Source organism: Bactrocera dorsalis, chromosome 2, assembly GCF_023373825.1.
Source record: "Bactrocera dorsalis isolate Fly_Bdor chromosome 2, ASM2337382v1, whole genome shotgun sequence".
Lineage (NCBI taxonomy): Eukaryota > Metazoa > Arthropoda > Insecta > Diptera > Tephritidae > Bactrocera > Bactrocera dorsalis.
Genome location: NC_064304.1, coordinates 37,817,990 through 37,837,844, shown reverse-complemented (window position 1 = coordinate 37,837,844; position 19,855 = coordinate 37,817,990).

Here is a 19,855-nt window from a genome sequence, read left to right as displayed (position 1 = left end):
GGGAATTCGCATGCGAATCGAACAAAGTGTACACCAAAGCGCGCTCTGCAATGTGCGTGCGTGTGTGCCTTTGTAACGCATAGAAAGTTACTACATGAAAAAGAAGACGCACAACAACAAATAATAAACAATGAAAATAAAAAGTGCGATGGCGTAGAGAAAGAGCTGCTTTTCATTGCAGCCTCTTGTCGCGGTCGCCACTCATTCATAATTTCACAACCGGCCGTGGCTTTGTGTGTGTGCTGTTGTGCACACCCGTTTATTAGTAGCCACATTAAAGTGAGTATTTTTAGTACACCGAAATTTGTGTTTACTTTTATTTTAGCTGGCGCGTTTAGTACACTTCGCGCCAGGAGATCACAGCAGTGGCAACGAGCGCAGCACCTTCCACAGCACAGAGTCAAGCGGAGTATTGCTCCCAGCGTTGATAAACTAGTTCTTAGAGCAACAGCGCTTACAGTGGGGTATTGTAAATATATATATATACATATATTTTTGAAAATAAGTTGTGTTTTGAAAATATAAAACACTTTCAGGAGCTGCAAATATTTTTCCGAATTTTTACAAAATCACCCCAAAGTTCGAAATTCGGTTGAACCCATAAAAAAAATTTAACTTTGACTGCACCAAAGCTATAATACAACGAGAGTTTCTTGCGACTTAAAGGCTATAAATTGTATAGGATTGTTTTGGACAATAGTCTACGCCGAGTTTTGCGAAGGTATCTTGTCAAATAAAAGAGTTTTCCTTACGAAAACATGATTTTTAACGATCAGTTTTAAGGCAGCTATATGTTTTAGCAGTCCGATTCGAACAATATAGTTAGACATTGTATCTTCAGCCTTTAGACAATATTCTATGCTAACTTTTTTTAAGACATCTTTTTAAATGGAAAGTTTTCCACACAATAACAAGGTTTTGATCGGTCAGTTTGTATCGTAGTCATATGCTATATTGATCCAGTAACGACATTTGTTTTTAGCAATAAAATAAAATAGAGGGACTAGTTCGCGTATACAAACGCGAACATGTCTAAATCGCTCGTAAATCGCTGATTATTTATAAACATAATTAATAAGATTATGAGCTAATTTACAATTAAAAAAAAAAGCTTATCATTCTTTTTTGTATCTTCAGATGGATACATGTTTCTGGATTTCGCTCTCAAAGTTTTTGTTGAAATCAGTTTAATTACAAAAGGTAAAAGACGGCGGAGGACATCGATTCCCACTTAGGAATTAGCACCCACTATGGTGGCAAAACTTTACTTTGAAACAAAGTTTGAATTACTTTTAAGTTTGAATTCGCTTCACTACCTCAGATTTGAATACCATACGTGCAGATCAGCCTAAGTATAAAATAGCAACTTATTTAACAGTCTGAGGTTGGATCTTGGCCTATGCAGGCAGTGCAGCTGCGCCAAGTTTAATTTTAGCTAAGTTCCTTTTATTTTTACGTGATATTTCTAAGTACGCCTCTCCCAAATATATTGCGCATGTGTTTGTTGGTACCAACAGACCATATAAAGCCTTCTGAGCACAATGTTTGGGCTTGGGATTATATACCACTTGTACGAACTTTTCGGTATTGATACCAATGTTCCATTTGCTAGGCCACAGTTCTAAAGCATTCAGTTGCGACTTCAGTTTTCTGGAAGCAGTATTAGAGTTGCCACTTGATGCTAGCAGTGCAGTATCATCAGCATAGGTTGCCATCATTGTGGCGTCAAAGTTGACCACTGGAAGGTCAGATGTATAAAGAATGTATGTACAGGGGCGAGTACACTGTCTTGGAGCACGCCAACAGGAACATGTCTTAAATTAAACTAAACACCAGATCATCTAACGTAGAACGTCTAATTATTCAAGTAAGACTTTAGCAGCAAATAACAAGGCATTGATAGTTTTTTCTTTAATTTGAATAAAAGGCCTAGATGCCAGGCTTTGTCAAATACTTGGCGAACATCAAGGAACATAGCAGAGCAGTATTTATTATTTTCCATAGCATGAGTTATAAAGTGTTCTATCCTATTACATTGTTCAATTGTGCCATGAAATTTTCTGAAGCCAAACTGATGATTCGGAATAAACTCTTTGTCTTCAAACACTGGCAAAAGCCTACGTAAAAATACTTTATTTACATTTGAAGCTTCTCAGTTATAAAAATTTTTATCGACTATCTAAAAACGGGAACATTTGAAAAACGAAACAACGAACAAATTTTGTCATTTGAAGTACATATAACTGAGCTTTGAACCCTTCCACCAACTGTGTTCTCCTAATCTGGCTCTCAGTGACATATTTCTGTTTTCAAAGCTCAAATGAACCTTTGCTGTAAAGAAATTGAGCGACAAGAAGAAAATAACAACCCGAGTAAAATTTACATTCATATCAAAAATTATGTATCGACAAGTTCAAAATTTTTCTATAACCGATGTGCAGATCCCAATGGCAACTATGTAGAATAATAAAATTAAGTTTTCTATTATTTAAACAAGCACTTGATGTAAATAAGTGGAAGTTTTCAGCTTCACTTGATTTTTGTAGCGGTCACTACGGCTTTGAAAATATCTTCTTTATGGGAAAGATAAAGTTTGAGAGAGCTGTAGTAGTTTATGATACTTTAATACACGTCTAGGGGTTTCTCATAGTCTAATAAAGTTATAAGTTATAAGTATACTCTAGCATCACGCACGTCATTGCAACTCTTGAAATTTATACAATTGAGAACTTCGCTATCACCTTTGATGCCATATTTTATGAGTTAAAAAGCTGAAATGAGTTCAACGAACAACTATCATGGATATTTATGGCGCCGTATGCATTACAATAACAACGACACGCAAAGAAATTTTATATTCAGCACCCTAAGCCCTATGTGGCAGTCATATTGCAGCAAAGGTTGCCGTCAGACTGGAAATCTGGTAGTATTTGTGTAGCCGAACCAACTATTGACTTGGTAGAGAAGGGTTACGACCTGAGCTTGTCATGGATGCATAACCTTAGAGGAATATTGTTGGAGCAGTTTTTTGTTTATTGAAGCTCTCCCTTAAGCTGCTGACTCAGTGACCAGCAGAGCTAACTGCCATTATTATCATATTGGGAAACTTTAAAGATGAATGGTACTTTTGTCTACCGCAAAAAAAATTCAATGGGTTCAATACATTTGATCGGTGTATGAGAATTTTAAGTGTATTTTTACTAACTTTTTTTTACCACAAAGAAGCAACTTTCTCATTGCAGGGTGTGTCTTAATACCTAATCTGATTTGCTTTAAACGAAATATTAATTTTTTTTTTCAATATTGTGGAAGAACTATAAATGTGTAATGAAATGATAAATATCAGACCTAAAAACTATATTAAGATCTATGAATCTTGGCAGTTCTGTTAGTATAATATTTATATACTGGCCTGTGACTTATTTTCAGGTAGAGATTAAAAAAATGTGGTATGTTTCTAGTTGGATACGATAAAATAAAGTAGCAGGCGTATATTTTGCTTCTCCCACAGTTCTATGGACACTCTAAAGCACTTCTCAAATACAAATTGTTTCACCAACACAAAATTAGATTAGATTAGAAAAAGAAATTGTTTGCTTGAAATAAATGTTAAACTAAATTATATTCGTGAGCGCTCCACAGTGTTGCGCTGCCACCTGCCATGATATTTAGTTAACGAAGAGAAACGCAAACTCTAAAGCAACTTAGACTGAGTCTTGAAACCGCTACAGACTCTCACAACCACCAAAGCAGTGGCCAGAGTGGTTTACGTGTGCGCGACATGGCTGCAGCTGACTGGTTGTACTAAAGAAATACGAAAGAAACGCGCACTAGATGATGCCCCAACAGCGCTTGGATGTTGGCGAGCAATTCAGTACGCGAGTGACTTTCATAGTGTAAACGACGGCAACGGGTTCTTCGGCAGCAAGGCAAGTGCGATTTTTTGTTGTTGTATTGTGTTATCCAGTTACTGTGTTTGTTTTATTTTACATTGTTGCTACTCGACTCGACTTTGTTGCAAGCAACACGCTTACTTGCAGTATTCGTTATCACGGTGCTGTAGTTGTTGCAGTGATTTCACACACTAAAGTTTACTTGCTTGTCTGCATTTTTTCAACTTCGTCTCGCTTGCGGACAAGCGGCTTTCCTGTCGAAGAAGAATAAAATAAGAATAACACATATGTATATATATATGTGTGTGTGCTTGTAAAAGTGTGGAAAATAAAGATGCAGCGAAAATAGTACCAAGAAAACTAGAATTGAAAAACAAATTTACATAAAACACAACGGGTGCAAGAAGGGGACGAAAAACGGCAGTGGAAAGCATGAATAATTCTTGTGTAATTGAAGAAGCTCAAGAAAATAAGGCGGTTTATATGGTGTGCAAGTGTTAAAAGAAAACCACAATACAGCGTAAAGAACAGCCACAAATCCACAAGAAGAAGCACAAACACAAAAAATTAGTGATTATTTATAAACTGCAAAAGAAAGTCAAATAAAAGAAGAGGTAATTTAGAGCGAACATTCCAAAGCGCTAACCTTCTGGCGTTACAGCACCGTAACGGGGAAAAGAGAGTCTGCTTGTATGTTCAACATATAACGGTGTCTGGAAAGGCATAAATAACTTGCGTAAAATGCTAAATGTTCTTTCAAATTTTTATGTTTGAATGTACTGCTAGGGAAAAATAGTAAGACATTGTTCATACGAGTAATTTGAAAATTCTTAATTTATTTTTCAAAATCTATGTCATCCCCCTAAAAGTAATCCCCTTTGGCGCTAATAAGTGGAATAAGTGTCCAACGTTTTTTCTAATCCTCGAAGTTGTTAAAGGCAATTTCCGGAATAATCTTCAATAAGCGTAGCGATTCACGTTTCATACCTTCAATTGACTCAAAACCGTTTCACCGGAGGAGTCGTTTGAGTGTGATGCGTAACCAGTAGTCAAACGGAGCCAAATCAGGCGAATAATGTAGTTGCAATTCGATGTTGATAGAAAATGTGGCGAAAAGTTCACGAAGAATTAATGCAGTTTGCGACGGTGCATTATGGTGGTGCAAAAAACAAGAGTTGTCGGCCGTAAACCGGACGCAAATGACGCTTAACACTCAAGTAGTATTCCTTGTAGACAGTTTGATCGGTCGAAAGGTATTCGGAGAGCCCCACACCAACATAACCTTGAACTTGTGACCTGATTTGACGCGATTTTTTCAGCATCGGCTCAACTTTTGCATAACATTCGGATGATTATTTATATTTGATCGCCTGTTTCTAAGTTTCAGGCCTATGTCGTTTCGATACTCGAGGCCAGTGATAATATGTTTAATGACATCCTGGTGGTCAGAAACCATTGTTTCACAGACGTTAACGTGACGCTATGTTTCGAAAAAATTTACTGATTTTGGAACCAATCGTGCATTCACTTTTCTTAGGCCCAAATTATATTTCAAAATGGTTTTCACTAATCTTTCCGATATTCCAACGATGCCAGTAAGCTTTCTGACTGTTAATCGTCGATTCTCAAACACCAGTTCCTTTATTTCATTGAGGTGTTTATCATCAGTTGATCGTGGTTCGTCGTCAACGCGTTCTCTTTGAACCAATCAAAAACACTTGCTCGCGACAAACAATTATTACCGAAGGTCTTTTCCAACAATCTGAACGTTTCGTCATCAGAAATTTGGTTCCGCACACAAAATTTAATGAAACTTCTTTGTTAAATAATTTCACTCGTCTCAAAAATCGCCGAATGCACTTTATATATTTCAGAAAGACAAGCGTATACCAAACAATAATGATTATTTTAATGTTACGTTTGGCACAAATCGTAAGAACGTAGAGAAAAAATATTTTGACAAATGAGTTTTCGCGCGATATTTAAACTAAGAAGTCTTACTATTTTTGCCCACAGTAGTATGATGTATTTGTATGACAGATAAAACCCAATATAAAGCAATAAATATCGAAAGCAAATATTATTAAAAGACTTAAGACACGAACTTGAAAGGCTGTAATCAGCATTTATAGGTTATTGGCTAAGGTTTAAGTATATAGAAAGAAATTTTAGTTTAAAAAATTATAATTTCAAAGCGAAATAGTTAAAAAAAATTAGCGAAGGATCATTTGAGAATTTTTATAACTGAAAAGCAATGCTCTAAAAACCAAAAAAAATAACAAAAAATGTAACAATATAAAAAAGTAAAATTTTTCGTTCAATTTTACAACTTTCTGTTAGAAATATTCAAAACCAGTTATTTAAACGATATAAAAATTCTTTTGCATATTCCTAAAATGTAAATAATACACATTTTCAATAATTTATCACAAAAATATGAAATTTCTGATACATTTTTTCTTTGTTTTAAAAATTAATTGCTTATTTCTGTAATGAGAAAACCTTCGGAAAAAAAAATAAAGAAGAAGTGTTAAGATTTTGAATACAATACTCTATGAATTAAAAATTTTTGAAAATGCTAAAATAGTATGAAAATTATTTTTGTTTAAAGAATGTGCGTGAAAAGTTATATTTTATTTTTCAAAGCATTCACTCTGTACCAATTTCAATTTTCAAAAATATACAAAAAATTTCAAACCCATAAAAAGTTTCACCATTAACTATTTTGTAGATGTCTCTATTTCAGATTCAAAAATTTTAGATCAAATAGTTAAAGTTTCGCTTTGAAAAAATTTGCTGAATTCAAATGGTTCTATCTAAGACTTAACTCGTTTCTTAGTCTTAGATTTTGTTTAATTGGTGAAGTAGAGCATATTTCAATGTAATTAAAGGTGATTAAAATATCGATTTATTAAAAAAAAAAAATAATCAAAAAAAATAATTTCAAAATATTTTAATTTGAGAACTTTTGAGTATGTTTTACCCACAAAAACTGTCTCTACCCATTCTGGTTAAGAGTATATCTACAAACTTTACGCAGCTTTTATATAAAATTTGTATAGAAGTATTCAGAAATTTCTAACTAAAATATTATGTTACAAAAAAAATAAAAAAAATAATATTTTTTGTAATTAAAATATTTTTTATTAGAAAAAAATTAGAAGAAAAATTATATTTTTTCAAAAATTTCTAACCAAAATAATTAATATAAATAAAATTAAAAGAAAAATCAAAATTTTTTTAACTAAAATATTATTTATTAGAAAAAAATAAAAGAAACAATTATTTTGTTTTCTAACTAAAAAAATATGACATTTGAGACTTTTTTTATTGCCTTTTATGGAATTGCTATTCAATTGAAAAAATTACATACTTTCTTTTTTCTAACTGTAGTAACAATTTTAATTCAAATTTAATTATAGCCTATATTTAATTTGAAAAAAAAAAATAAAAAAAGGAAAAATAAATAAATTTATTAAACTGCGCATAACAGCGAAATAAATTATAGAGAGCTTTACATATATATTTTTTTTCAAATTATCAAATGAGGTAATACGTATAAATAAATAAAACACAATATAAACAAATTAACAATACTATATAATCATCATCTGGTGTTTAAAAATCAATAACAACTTTCATAATTTTTCTAATAACATCTCAATAGTTGAGTCGTAAACTTTGAAGCTTATGACAGCATCATAAACGTAAGTAAATAAATAAAATATTTATGACATAAAACAGACAAAGTTTCCAAAAATAAGTTTTATTCACCGATAAATAGCATAATACTCAAAGTAAATACTTTATGTGCATAACAAATACCGGAGACAAGCGAGACAATCGGCAATAAAAATAACAGATTCACATTTGCACATTAAAATTGTGAAGCGAAATTTGCTCCGCTCAAACGTCAATAAAATAAATAAACGTAAATAATACATAAAAATCACAAATTATTTTACAGCTTTGAAGATTAGACAAATAAAAAAAACAAACGACAACAGAAACAATACATCATATAAACTACATCATAAATAAAACACAAATAAATTATAGCAACAAAAAAGACCAAATCAACAATTCTGCAAAGCACAGAAAGCAAGCAAGAAGCAGAGAACAACACAAAGCGGATTTATTAGCGCGGTAAGTTGCTTAATCGTTTATTTATACGCTGCTAAAGGCAGTCAATTATTGACTTCCTATGACAAGCTCTTTCAGCAACAATTACTCTCCATAAGCTGAAAAACACACACATTTATACTTCGTCTATAAGAAGTTAGAAGGCATATCCGAAGGCAAAAAATCACATAACTGAACACATAAATGCCCACCGTGGTGGTTAGTGTCATCGCTCCGAAAGAATTCAACGCTCAGTAGGAGAAAAAACGTTTGCAAAAAAGTCTATTCTCATGTCATGCTTAGGAATTTAAGGTGGTCCCGCTAAAAAGCCCGTCACCACAGCGCGCACACACGGCACCATTAACTAATTTCGCAATACAACTATTAAGATATGTATGCATATAGTATATATATAATGTGTGTACATACATACATATATATTTAGTTATCAGCGCATGCTTATGTGTTAATTTAGCGCAATCACACTTATCCGCCATCAGCACAGCCACAAAATAGTTATAGTTATGGTATATTCTAAATGTTTAGCGCGCTCCGCATGCAAGTTTTTTTCAGCTTACGCCATAGGCCATGCTTGAATAGCTAAATAGCTGACTACCGCGTGCTTTTTTCTATATTTGTACAAAATTTTCAATATCAACAGATTACCGGATTGTTGGGTTTAGTTCGGTGCTGCCTCCATTGCTTTGACACCCGACTTTATTTTGACGCTGATTGTACTTTTTTGTCTCACGACTTTTTTACTTTTTGTCTGACGACATTTTTGTTTAATGAGGAAATCCATAATTGCGCAAAATGTATCACTTTTTCATTAAGATTTGGCGGTGCTTGAGTTGCAAGTGTTACCTTGAAAGAACATTTACAAAAATAATAAATTAAACGTCACAAGTTGAAGGCCAAATTGAAGTTATGTGGCTTGGTGTCTAGAATTTGTGTAAAATTATTTATTATTATTTTGTATAAGACTTTTAATTGGTTGATTTATTAAGCATGTACTACAAGTTAGTCAATTAACTTTCGATGACACGTTAACAAAATATTAGTTTATCTTCAGAAGCGAGAAGTATAGAATTTACAGCATTCTATCATGCTTAAACAGCTCTAATAGCTTAAGAATTAAATCATAAATCAACTCAATTAAGTGTTTGAAGTTCTGTATTCTATTAGCCTAAGCAATTAGTATTTGAAAGCTCTTTAAAATGTGTTCTAATATTGCTCGCTTTTAGTAAAATTATTGAATTAGCTAAAACAGTCCAGTTTATAGTATCCTCTTGCTTTTTACAAGAAAAAATAAGAATAACTGGTAACTTGTAGAAATTTTTTATTTTATCACAGTGCTACAGACTTTGTTTCATTATCCAAGATCCAAGAATTCCAGAGAGTATTTTACACCAATATATTTTTATTTAAGTACTAAAGGGCGATCCATTTCATGGTTGACTACTTTTTCAAGAAACAGCACAGAAACTTCATACTTAATGGGGAATCTTTGTTATCATTCGAAAGATATATTTTTTGTCATTTATTTTATATTTTTCGAAGATTATCTCTTTAAAATACTTGCTGCGGCTACGTCTTCGTTGGTCCATCCATTGAGTACAATTTCGTTGAGTACAATTTTCAATCGTTCGCGCATTTTGACTGCTAACTGGCGAATGACACTCTTATTGTTTTTCTGCAATCGAGTCGGTATTGTTCTCATAGACTTTAGACTTTACATATCCCACAGGAAAAAGTCCAAAGGTGAGATTCACACGATCTTGGTAACCAATCGTCCGGACCAAAACGTAAACTTATTTGTCCACCGAAGTGTGGTCTCAATAAATCTTTTGACGGATGCGATTTTCCTACCGTCTTGTTGAACTCAAATGATTTCAAGGTCACAAGCTTCAATTACAGGCATCAAATAATTCTTTATCATGACGCTATTGCGGTCGATATTGATGGTTACGTTCTCACTAACACCATTTTAGAAGAAATATAGACCGACGATTCCACCGGTCCACAAACCACACCAAGTCGTTATTTTTCTGGATATGATAGCAGCTCTTGAATCTCTTCAGTTTGCTCTTTGTCCCAAATACGGCAATTTGGCTTGTTTACATACTGATTGAGCCAGAAATGGACCTCATCGCTGAACAAAATTTGGCTCAAAAACGTCGGATCTTCTTGGAACGTTTCATGAACCCATAGAGCGAAGCAATACTGAATGCTGGGGCTCAAGATGGGTAATGGCGGCTATTGGAAAAAGTAAATCTACTTGCTTCCCAGTTATATTCATAGAGGTCCTGGCTTTAATTGAACACGTCTTTTAACCACATTTACTCATATATCTTAATAATACTCACAATAATTATCCGTTTTTACTTGATTTGTACAACCTCCAGTTAGATCTTAATCCTCGAAACAATTTCCGAGTTTGGTGTGAATATTAATTCAATTACTATAAAGCACGTATATATTTGCATACATATATATATACATATGTTCGCACAATAATCAAATCATTCGGCTCCTAATAATTGATTCGTATCACTTTCCGTTTTATCAATCGAAATCAAAAATCACAAAAACTACATCCGTCTGTTCACATAAATACAAGTAAAATCAATTATCAAATATTTCAATTTCTTTTAAGCAAAAATTAATCAATTTTCAAATATCTGTAGCAAAAACAAAACATGAATTTCGTTGAAAGCAATTACTTATAGAAGCTGTGTGAAGAAGCTCGAAATAAATACCCAATTCGTTAGGCTATCATCCAGCTAAGCCAAAGTTATTGATCACACGATGCAATGAAAGGCCAATGAAAGTGGTTGACAGGTACTCGATTTCGTGTTAATATTGAGAGAAAACAATAAAAAAAACAGCGAGGAAAAAATAAATATATGTAAGTATTTGTAAGTGAAGAGGGTAGACACAATCCCGATAACAGTTTCCAAAACACAATACGAACAGAGAAATTAATAAGCAGGAGAAGACAAGCCTTTTGAGGTCAAACAGAAAGCGCGTGTGAAGTATTAAGAGCCTATAAAATGTTGTAAAAGCAAAGGCAATAAAAGACATTCAATATTGCTGAATTTTATATCCCAAAAAAAAGTATGTAAATATTGTTTTGTATGTGTATGGGTGACTGTTAACATCGATTTGAAAAGTGTTTTCATGGACGTGTCTTTGACTTTGGTGCGATGTTCGCCTTGTTGAAGTAAATATGAAAATCTGTTGAAGACACTACTTAAAGGGAGCAGAAGTCATTGATTTAAATACATATATTGTATAAATATGTATATAAATTACTTTGAAATACACTCTACTGGTAGGAGCTGCATTGTTTCTATCCAAGCCGAAAGGCCGAAAAAAGGCGAAATGAGAAAATATAACCAAAAAATCGATATTTTGAAAATTTTAACTGTATATAACCCCTTAAAACACCTATTGCTTACAAAATTCTAATTTAGTAATAAAAAAAAATATTTAGAAAATATTTATCGTATTTTAATTTTCCATTTCATTGGTTAAAAACATCTGATCAAAACTGACCCGCACTAAAAAAATAGCATTTTCACGTCATATTCATAATCTCGTCGCTTGTAGTGTTGCGTTCGAGGATCGTAGGATTTACAGCTATGTTGTCATCCACCTTTTTTGCGCCCTCTACTCTACGTTGTTTTGCAAAATTTCAGGTATTTTGGTGGGAGTCTAGCATTGAAACACTTCATATCCAAATTATAACTCAAAGTGCGATGAGTCGATCCATAAAAGATGTTAAGATCCTCTGCTAACTCACTAATATCAACACGACGAACTTTAATTTTTCGTTGCAATCATTATGTAGTTAACAGGAGTGGATGGACGATTGGCATAAAGCAAGTTTTTGATGTCTTTTCAACATTAACTGAACGCTTGATGCCACTCAAATACTTGCATTCATGTAAAAGGATTCCCCAAGCCTTCTACAACATTTGAACAATTCCATAATAGTGATTGCACATTTCAAGAAAACTCGTTGTTCAATTTTTTACTATGGAAAATAGTAAAAATCGCCAGACAAACTTTTCGCACCGTATACAAACAGCTGTCAAATACATGCTAATTAACGTATAGTGAACGTAAGAAAAAGTTGTATCAATCTAGAAAAAAATTATCAATTCGGTTGGGAATCCGGGATTTGAACAAATCGTATAGTAAAGAGTATAGGAATCATTTTTTGTCATATTTAAATACCGATTCTTTATTTTACCTGCTTCATTATAATAGATCATGCAATGATCTTCCTGTTCATTAATAGCTTCGCATAGTTCAGACATTTACTTCATGATTGGCATCTAAATGGATCTCCTATCGTAATATTTAGGATACATATAAGATACACTAATGCCGTTTAATTTTATATGAGCCTGTTTTAATTATCATGAGCCTCTTCTTGCGTACATATTGTGATGTGAATCATAGGTTGGTTTAATTTCTCAGGCTTTTCTGATCCATTTAAAACCTTCTCCAACCCAGTAGACCTGATTAGAGTGAAGATATAACTAATTATAAAAGGCACCCTTAGTGTGACAGTCAAAAAAATTACTTTTCGGTATGTAAAAAAATTTGAATTAGTTTTAAATACAAAAAATACATAGTAAAAGAAAAATATCAATCGATAAAAAGTGAACTCCGACAATGCTAAAAGCGAACAACCTTCAGTGCTGCAGTGATTCCCTCTTTCTACGTGGATGAAACCATAAAAGAATTCTCTATTAAACAATATTGATAGAACTGATTATACTGAGCGGCTAGACTTTGGAAACCTGAAACTCAAAAGCTATTTGAGAGAGCGATTTAAAATTCCACTAAGTTATTTTTGAATATATTATAATCAATAGAAATATGAAGTTTTCACAATAGGTGTACCCCTTCAAATGATTCGCCTAGATTGGATTTATCTCAATAAGAAGCTTACTGATCTAATATACATATGTATATAAATATAGCTATCATCAATAGTTCATGTAGGTTTTGACAAGTTAGTTGTGATATAAAAACTAATCTATAAATTTTGGTTAACGTTTTCTGTTTTATACCCAACCAATCTCTGTTCTATTCCGTACACTTACGACAAATAGTAACAGTTTAAATGCCAATGATTTGTTAACACTTCAAACAAGTTTCGAAAATCCGCCAAGAATATCAGAACCTCAACCACAAGCCATCTAAATATCACCCAGACGTTATGCTGCAAGCCAATATTTACCGATGCCATTGGCTTGGATACACACAACCATATTTACTACTTAGGCAAATATTTAGGTCACTCAGTAGATGTACTTAGAGCAAAAAAATATAGGAATGTATTTATGTATACATACATACATATATATATATATACATATATGTATATGTAAGAATGTGTGTGTTTATTTTGTTCAACAAATATACAGAAGGTCTACTAATAAGTGGAAGCAAACAAGAAGTGGCAATGCTGATGAATTACTCTCAGTTAAAGCACAGAAAGACAAGCAGCAGAAACAAAACAACGAATTTAGAGGCACAAAAACTCACCAACTGCAGTTATAGAAATGGTTACAACAATTCTAAAAGAGGGCCAAAAGTATCTGCGCCCAGTTAGCTATTTATAGACGAAGAAAAAATTAGCTTTACAAAACTAAAACACCAACAGTGTATTACTGAGAGAAAAAATATACATTTTTTAAAGCAAGCAAAGGCAGCTGAGACTGCTCGACTTGACAGCGGTGAGCGGCAGTTGTTTAAGGTGCCTTTAAAGTGCTTTTGGTTTTGTAGGTTATTTTTGTCTTTAGAGATTTGGAAAACGTGCCGTCGGTGGCAGTGAAGTCACACGTGTTAAAATAGTTGGAGAGAAAAATTATGATTTTCACACTAGCCAAACGCTTGCGCTAAATAAATCGACAGCGCAAGCGTGAGCTATGACCTTTTACGCTCGTACAAGTGTTAAGTTGTAGTTGTTTTCTTTTTCCTTCATATTTTTTGGTTTCTTTTTGGAGTTTCTTTCACCAAATAAATTACACATTTTGAATTATTTTTTTATATTTTTAACTTGCGGAAAACTTTCATATACTAAGTGCTTCTCAAAACGATTAACTATTATGTCTTGAACAGGGTACATTAACTTTACCATGAAGTTTGTAACAACCAGAAGGAAACGTTGGAGACATTGTAAATTATATATAGTATATAAATGATCAGCTTGACCAGATGAGTCGATTTAACAAAATTCGTCTGTTTCTGTATACGTGAACTTGTCCCTCGATTTTTGATATATCGATCGGGAATTTTGTACACGTTCTTTTCATCTCAAAAGCTGCTAGTTCTGTTAGGACCGACGATATCGTATCACTATAGCATATCGCTGCCATACAAACTCATTGATCAAAGTCAAGTTTTTGTATCGAAAACTTTTTTATTTGAGGAGATATCATAACGAAATTCTGCATGAGTTATTTTCCAAGATAATGGTATAATCTTCAATATAGCTGCCATATAACTTACCGAAAAAACTTAACTACTTGTTTGGAAAACTCTTTTCTTTTTCAAGATATCTGCATGAAATTTTTTAGAGATTATTATCCAAGCCAAAACTACAATTTCCGAAGGAATTGTTGAAATCAGACGACTATTACATGTATGACGTCGCCATACAAAATTAAAAAAAAAATCAAGTTTTTGTGTGGAAACTTTTTATTTGTGAAGGGTATTTTAGCTTCCATGCAAACAAAACGTTTTTTTTGCTTAACATTGAAAATTATATTCTTATTTTCTTTTTGTTGTTGTTGTTTTTATAAAAAAAATGTGACCACAGTGTCGTTGATCTCCGTCAAAGTTTATGACATTTTTTTTATTTTAAGTTTTTTCTCACTCACTTAACTTAAGAGCTAATTGTATTAGCTGATTTTCTGCGCAGCGAGCAAATGTTGCAAATTGCTATGTTTTACAAGGCGCACAACTACAAAAACAAAGACAAGTAGCAACAACCATTAAATGTCATTAAATTTAATGACCGAAAGCGGAAAAGGTTTCCTTTCGCTAATTTTTACAATGCCCACACACATGCACACCTGTCTATTCATATGAGTATATATGTACATATGTACATTTGTATATACGTATGTATAAGTGCGCGAGCATAATGACCACTGCACACAAACGACTGTGGCAACGAACGCGAATCGGCAAGAAATCACAATTTAATCGTCGTCTTAATTTTATTGTTTCGCTTTTAATGGCTGTCATTTAAAAGCGCTGTGAAAAACTGTAACGCATGCGCAGAGCAACAACAAAAAATTGGAATAATTGAACAAAATTGGAAAAAATTTTAAAAAGGATTTAAAAATATTGCCAACCGCTTTATTTATGCGAAAACGCATTCCATTTGTATGAACTGAAGTGCCCACGCGTTCGTACCTTTGCGCGAAATTCCCAGCTGCACTACTGGTCAGACCTGATCACAAGTGACGCTCGCAATAATCACTAGAGATATTATAGCATATATATGCGCATGTAATATATACATTTATATACTGTTTTGCAGACCAAACTGGTTGGTCTGCAAGGTCCGACAATTTTTACAGATTTTTCGATATTTCGCCAGCCGAAGGAGATGTGCGGCGGCAAAGCGTTTACCGACGAACAATGCTTACACTTGTTCGATTGGAAAATATGCAGCAAAATTTACAAGCCTTGATCGCTTACAGCACACAGATATATATGTATGTTTGTAAATAAAAATGTTTTTGCTGCGCCTCTGTGATTTTTGCTATCATTTCGGTTACTTCGCTCGTATAAAAACGTATAAAATCACTTTAAAAATTCCACAGCGAACTGTGTAAATAAATATTAAATAAAATGTGCTCGTATTTATGAGAATTTTAAGTGAACAGATTGAAATTGACGATGGCGGCAGCGGCACTTGGATACCCTACAAAAGGCCTCGAGTGTGGGTAGATAAATTATAAAGAAAATTGCTTCACTGATTGATCAGACTGAGGCTGTTTTATTCTTTTCATTGGTCGGATTTTTTACGAGACGGGTCCCAAACCTAGCAACCTTCCCATTTTAGCTCGCCTTCGGATGGATGTGTTTTGGCTTCCCAAAAGAAACTTGGTCTAAAACCGAAAATAGTGAGCTGCTTGAGCCAAATGTAAAAGAATCGTTTCTGGCCTCTCTCAAGTTAATGGCGCTCAGAGAAATTTCCTTACTTGCGTAAACTTCTACACATGACTCCGTCCTCCGATTAATCAGACTTATAGGAAACCCGTTAGATAATACAGAGTTTTCAAATAAACGTAAACTTCTACACATGACTCCGTCCTCCGATTAATCAGACTTATAGGAAACCCGTTAGATAATACAGAGTTTTCAAATAACAGTGGTATGATTTCTTTTCAAAAAACAACACACTAATTGTTAAGGAAATTCTAATGTTTTTCATTCAGTGTGAAATAAAATCCTTCACCACTTTTTTTGCAGTAACGAATTCGGCTTGGAGGCTATTCAATGTCATAATTTCTTGCAATAATCGAATCTTCAAACTTTTCTCGCAATAATTCAGTTGTTGCGGATGCTACATAGCATTCTTATACCGCTCTTCATTGCCACCAGCTTCATTTCGAAAGAAGTACAGACCCATGATTCCCCCAGACCAAAAGCCACACCAAACTCAATTTAGGCGAGTATGCATCGAATGTGGTATTCGCCGTTGTCAATGAGAAAGGGCCATAAACCTTCCGCAGAACCTTTCTCTCGAAAACTCGTAACGCCGTCCCATCAGATATTGTCATCGTCCATGCCTCTGCACCACATAGCTGAATGGGGTAGAGGACAGAGTTACTTGTTCGTCATTAGTCCGAAGTAGCACCTGTTGGCAACAGATATCCTGCGTTGGATTTGTTGTTGCTGTTAATGCTGGTTCCTAGATAGATGAAATTTTCTACGATTTCGAAGTTATGACTGTCAACAGTGACGTGGGAGCCTAGTCGCGAGTGCCACGACTGTTTGTTTGATGACAGGAGATATTTTATCTTACCCTACTACCCTTCACTACTGTACCCATTTGCCTCGCTTAATTATCCAGTCTGGAGATATACTAACGCGCGGTTGTTATGCTCAGCTCTGCCCACACTGCTTTATTGTTCTTCAGACAGGTAATTGCTATTCGAACTTCTTCATGGAACGTATGCTTCATCGTCATAAATTACGGAATCGGATCTCCTGTTGTTATGCTTTCACTATCAGTCAGCAGGCTGGAGAAGTTTCCCATCCATAATTTTAGCCTGATCTAGGCATCAGTCACTGGTTCTAGGGATTCTACAAGAGTATTCTCCGGTATTGAAACCTTCTGTTAGTCCTCCCATCTTTTCTTAGAATTTTCGAGCATGTTCCCTTACGGTCAGCTTATCAAAATCTTCGTACTCACATATTTCCTTCTCTCTCTTTTTCTGTCTGCAAAAGCGCCTCGTTTCCCTCTTCAACTCTGGGTATCTAACGTTGTAAGGTAGGCAGTCTGTTTTCTGACCATTGCGATACGGCATTCCTCATCTACCAGCTGTTATTTTGCAAATCATCTCTATTGGAAACCCTGGAATCATAACTAATTTACTGCACCGACTTGGCGGCCAAAAATGAATTCAACCATTCTGTATTTCAGTGAGAGTGTTTTGCATCTACCGGAATAAATGGTAGTCACAAGGGAAAAGGTCAGAACTATAAGAGCGTTGTTGATGAGTTGTTGTTGGTAATTTCAAATTAATGGTTTCACATGCTTTGAGAAGTTCATAATGCTCTACTTCTTTATGAGGGCACATGTTTCACATATGACTTTTTGTATTTAGGGTTGTCGTAATGGAAGAATTTTTCATCATCAGACACAATCTGATATAAAATTGTTTATTTTGTAGCGTGACAGCAATATTTCTGACAATAAAATCAACCTTTAAGACTCAAGGCGGCTGCTTTAAAAGGTTTTACAACGGCTGCTTGAAACCCAATATTCTGCGAGTTCTTTTCATGCTTGGCAACAATCTTCAACGATTAATATTTCCAACTCCGCATCTTTAAATTTTTTTAACCACCCGACGAGTTCTTTGTCTTCCAAGCCAAAATCACCACTTTTAAATTGGGCAACTACTTTTGGTACGTTCGCTCATATAGAGCATTTTCACCATAAATTTCAATAATATTAATACGAGTACGATGACTGTCGGCTCAGGTTCGCTTCGTTTTAAAGTATTACCCGAAAAAATCTTTCCAGACACAAAGTTCGACATATTTGAGTGAAAAAATGTTATTGTTATATATTTTTGCCATAACATATTCGTCATCGAAGGCGACACCGCGATTATAGCGATAGTCAAACTTTTTGCTTTTTTGCTTCAAAATAGACCTCAATTTCGGTCATTCCTCTCTCAGTGTGGCGGAATTTCGCTTCGGCGATCATTGATTGATGTTTTGAAAAATTCTTGGATGTCTTCATTTAACGGTCATATAAAACATTTTACATTTTTTTGTTGACCCTAATATCTTGATTAGATCAAACTAGTTTCCGTATACCAGAATTTAACCAGAAGAAAGTTTAGATACAGCATTGAAATGTAGAGCAGGCTTTTCCAAATTTTTTAAAGTTCCATATTTAATTACAGTTAGCGTCAATTTTTCGGAAAATTTTTTTAATACATATAAATATCTGAAGTATCCGAAAACAAAAAATATGAGGTCTATACATAAATAAAAATAAAAATAAAAGGAAATCAGCACAGAATTTGTAGGCTCACTCTAATATGTATAACATTCCTTACTTATGATTGTTTCGGCGCAGAAACCATTTTCAATACAACTCTGCGGAATGCTCTGGCGTTGCAAGTCCTTGACTTGATTAACAGTAAGTTTCATTTCACTTACGTTGACTCGACTGTGATGGAACTGCCTCTTGTGCTCATGTGCCTCGCAGATGCTAAAATTTAACGATTAACTCTCAAAATCGCTATGCGTCAATCTTAATTTAGGACCATAATAAACCACCACGAAAATATGCAATATTGGTCAGCTAGCTCCCTACCTAGCCACCGCACCACAACCGCTCTCGCCATCAACTAGTCGCTAGCAGAATCGCAAGCGCAGCAAGACTAAACTAGTTTATCAGCACAGCCGACATTCCTTAACTTTGGCGGCTGAGATTGGCTCGTTGCTTTTAATGGCGGTTTGAACATAGGGGGAGCGAGAGTGGCGGCCGCGTAAAAGGCAAAGCGTCAACAATGTCGAACTGGAAAACTTGAAATTCCCACAAAGAGGAGTGTGACCGCACAGCAAGCAGCAATGCACTTAAGCAGACGTATAAGTGTGTGTGTGTGTATACTATATGTATTTAGCCACATATGCCGAAACTACTTCACAGCCTCAATGATCAATTTAGCTAGGCCAACTTCTTTTACTGCTGCAACCAGCCAAGCTCCTCCGCAACCCGCGCTGCCTGCTGCGCTGCTTGTGCCTTTGGCCTGCGAGTGCGCAATTGTGTCGGCTGGCAAAAGCATTTTATTTGCTCTTTATTTGTAAATCAATAGTTGTTTTTATTTTTGTTGTTCTTAAACTCGTTTTCTTTCTGTTAACGAATTTTTGTTGGCATTTGAAATTTGTTGTGACTCAAGCATGGATTTGTTTACATTTGAATGTCAGCGGTTTATGTGGCAACGTGCGTCTCTCTATATATATATGTATGTGTGTGTGTGTGTGTGTCATTATTGTAGTTGAAAACAATTTCATAATTTAGTTATCTTTGAAGATTACATGACTGATTTAATTTTCTTATT